Source organism: Magnolia sinica, chromosome 7, assembly GCF_029962835.1.
Source record: "Magnolia sinica isolate HGM2019 chromosome 7, MsV1, whole genome shotgun sequence".
Taxonomy (NCBI): domain Eukaryota; kingdom Viridiplantae; phylum Streptophyta; class Magnoliopsida; order Magnoliales; family Magnoliaceae; genus Magnolia; species Magnolia sinica.
The window spans coordinates 76,522,823-76,526,419 of NC_080579.1; the positions used below are offsets into that span (position 1 = coordinate 76,522,823).

At 36.0% G+C, this 3,597-nt stretch overlaps 1 non-coding gene across 1 annotated transcript; it reads right to left on the reverse strand.

Moving 5' to 3' along the window:
* Positions 1-2,858: 2,858 nt before the first annotated feature.
* LOC131252338 (small nucleolar RNA R71) lies at positions 2,859-2,965 on the reverse strand. Its single transcript, XR_009174364.1, has one exon. It is a non-coding gene; the product is annotated as a small nucleolar RNA R71 (small nucleolar RNA).
* Positions 2,966-3,597: the final 632 nt, after the last annotated feature.

Here is a 3,597-nt window from a genome sequence, read left to right on the forward strand (position 1 = left end):
GATTCTCACGATGCTTGTCAAGCCCAGTAAGGTAGTCATAACCGTATCGTTTTGCAGTAATTGGACTTTCGACGCATGATCCAGGTCCGATACGGGGTTTCAGTGTGCTCCTTAGAGCAACTGCGTTTTAAGATTTATCCTACGTTTTTATGTAATGTAGAGTTAGCGATTCTACTAGTTTTAGGTCTTGTAGTTCGTATAGAAAGCAGTTCAAGCTAATCTACTAATTAATTCAGTTTAGTACTTAATTAATTTTCATCTAATTTCTAAAGGATTCAGTCCTTAGTGATTTCTGCCTGAGGTGATACTTGGGTCTTTGTACGGATTTTTCCAAGAAGTTATATAAGGTGAGTTTAAGAGCTTGCATTAAAAAGAATGCAAAAAGTATGGATTTAAGGCTCAAGAATTGTCAAAGCAAAGAATGAATCTTTAGAGACCAAGATTGAAGATTTCAAGACCCCAAGATCTAAGAAAACTAAGTGGAGAAGGAAAGAAGTCGGAAAAACAAAGTGTTGAAATTCACTTCAAAATTTGTGGCATCGACCACTATTCAATGACATCGAAGCCATTGTTCGATGACATCGAACACAGTTCGATGACATCGAATTTTCATTGAAAAATTAAATTGTTAGAAATATTGGATGCAATTCTCGATGAATCGAAGTCATGTTCGATGACTCGAAGAAGATGCTCGATGTTATCGAAGACTATTCGATGGCATCGAATTTATTGAAGAAATTGAAGCAACTCGCTAGACTGTTTTGGACACTTTATTAATGGATCGAAGACTATTCGATGACATTGAAGGACTTCTCGATGCCATCGAAGCAAGGTTCGATACACAGAGACTTACGCACTATGAAAGGAGAAAAGGCGCGACTTCCGGATTCAAACCTTTTTGATGAATCTGAAAGTTGTTCGATGACATCGAAGGCATTATGCAGAGTTACGCAGACTGCATAAATTGTTGCAATTTTGTGAACTTGCAGAACTTAGCTTATAAATATGGGTTCCCTAGGAACGTTTAAGGATATCTAGGGTTTGGAGGAGCAGAGCAAAGGGGTGGAGCCATCATCCAAGAGTTTCTTCTTCTCTACTTCTTAGTTTTTAATGCTTTCTTATGGGGTTTTGAATCTAATCATGTCTATGGTTGGCTAAATCTCTTAGCTAGGGTTAAGGGGTGAAGCTTGTAGCAAGATTGTGATGTTTTTCTTGTTTGGTTCTTGTTCTTGTTGAACCTCTTTGATTCTAATTTGATATTTAAGGAATACTTTTAGTTTTTAATGGTTTGTTATGACTCAAATTACAATAGATCTGCAATAACTTTGAGTATCTTCTTTTCATGCTATGAGATTGTGAAATTAGGAAATCTTGTTGTTCACCATCGTCCCTTGGGTATATTTGGGTGATAAAATCTCTTCTAACCTTCACAATTCTCCTATATTTGGTTGTGGGATTGGTATATCCTGTTGTTTGTCATTGTCTCCTGGGCATGGTCAGATGATGGAATCACTTCCAATTCTCATAACTCTCATCTATTGAGAATTAGGTCAATGGAAGTTCAGATCTAATCTTATTGATATACCTTCCAATTGGATAAGATAGGACTCCAATTCCAATTGAGTTCCTCGAATAAAAAAAGGAAACATCCTAATAGTTGCAAGTGGATCCCTGGAAACCCTAGTTCCCACTTTTGAATTCTTAAGTTTCTAATTAAATTCCTCACAATTAATTCCTTTTGTTTCCAATTTAGGTTTAGATCTTCTTCTAGTTCTACTTCTAATTACTTTCAGAATACACATAAAATTAGCCTCTGTGGATTCGACCTCGGTCTTACTGAGATTATTACTACACCGCTACCCTACACTTGGGGTTATGAACAAGCTTTTGGCACTATTGCTGGGGACTAACAGTTGTGTTTTTATGAGATTAACTAGTTTTGGAATTAGGTTAAGATTAAGGTTTATTTACTTTCTATTTTTAGGTTAGGATTTTTCTGAATTATTTTTAGAAACTAACTTTCTATTTTAAGAACTTTCCTATGTTTTTTAAGAAACTTACTTTCTATTTCTAGGATAGAAACTTTCCTACATTGTTTTTAGAAACTAATCTACTTTCCTAATTTATTTTTAAAAACCAATTTTCTTTTTCGTTTTACAGGATCTTAATATAGAAACTTCTAATTTGGTAACTTCTTTCTAATTCTCTCTCTTTGTTTTTTAGATTCCTTAATTGCTTTAGTTTTCTCCCTCTCTTAGGTTTAGGTTAGTTTAGTTATTTGAGGACTGAGAATGTTTCATGCCCAAGCGCGTCCGTGATAACACTCAACGTCTCTTGAGTGAAGGAGGATTGGTTGAGGGGTTATCTATTCATCATAGGATTACACACCACTAGAGATCCTCAGAGTTAACTGAAGTTATGGCTACCAATTAACCTTCAAGTCCACCTCAACCTAGGGTTGAGGAAATCCATGATGAAAATGAGGTGCATCAAGCACCCCCACCTTGTAATTTGTGAGATTATTTACAACCGGTGGGAGTGAGGACACCTTCCTATATGGTTTTTCAATAAAATACAGGACATATAAATATTAAGCCAGGGGTGATCCAACTCCTTCCAAAATTTCATGGACTTGAATATGAAAATCCATATTTATACATGAAAGAGTTTGATGAGATTATAGCCACTTTATATTTCCGAACTTGTCTGAGGACACGGTCAGGCTGAAACTCTTTCCCTTCTCTTTGAATGAGAAAGCTAAGATGTAGTTGTATTCACTACGTCCATGATCTATTGGTAGATGGAATGACATGACAAGGGAGTTCATTAAGAAATATTTTCCATATCTTAAAACGAACACCCTTAGAAAATCAATCATGAACTTTGCCCAAAAGGAAGATGAAACATTCTTCCAATGTTGGGATCTATTCAAGGATCTTGTAAATTCATGCCCACAACATGGTTTTGGAACATAGTGAATAACAAGTTTTTTTTTTACGATGAGCTGACTTCTTCCATTCACCAAATGGTAGAGACAATGTGCAATGGGGAATTCATGAATAAAGAGGTCGATGATGTGTGGGATTATTTTAACAAGCTTACTGAAAACACACAATCATGGGACATCTCCCCAAAATCCAGCACCACTTCTAGGCCTACTCAATCAACAGAGAGGGGCAGAAAAATATCTTCTGAAAGAAGATGATGATATAAATGCTAAAGTGGCTAATCTCACAAGAAAACTCGAGGCCATGAAAATAAAGAAGGATAAGGCTAAGGAAACTGTTTGTGGTATTTGTGCTTGCAACATTCACACAACTGAAAATTGTCCAACAATACCTGCTTTCCAAGAGGTATTGAATGAGTAATCTAATGCTGTGAATAATTAATAATGACCTTTCAGTGGATCTACTTCCAATACATACAATCGTAGTTAGAGAAATCATCCAAATATCAGTTGGAGGAATCGACAAACTACTTCTCTTCAAGGATTCCCTAATCAACTTCTAAATCAAGGGAAACCTCAAGAGGATCCGGTTCTAAAGCATCTTCAAAATCAAGAGCATTTCAATCAGGGTATTCTACAAGCCTTTCAAG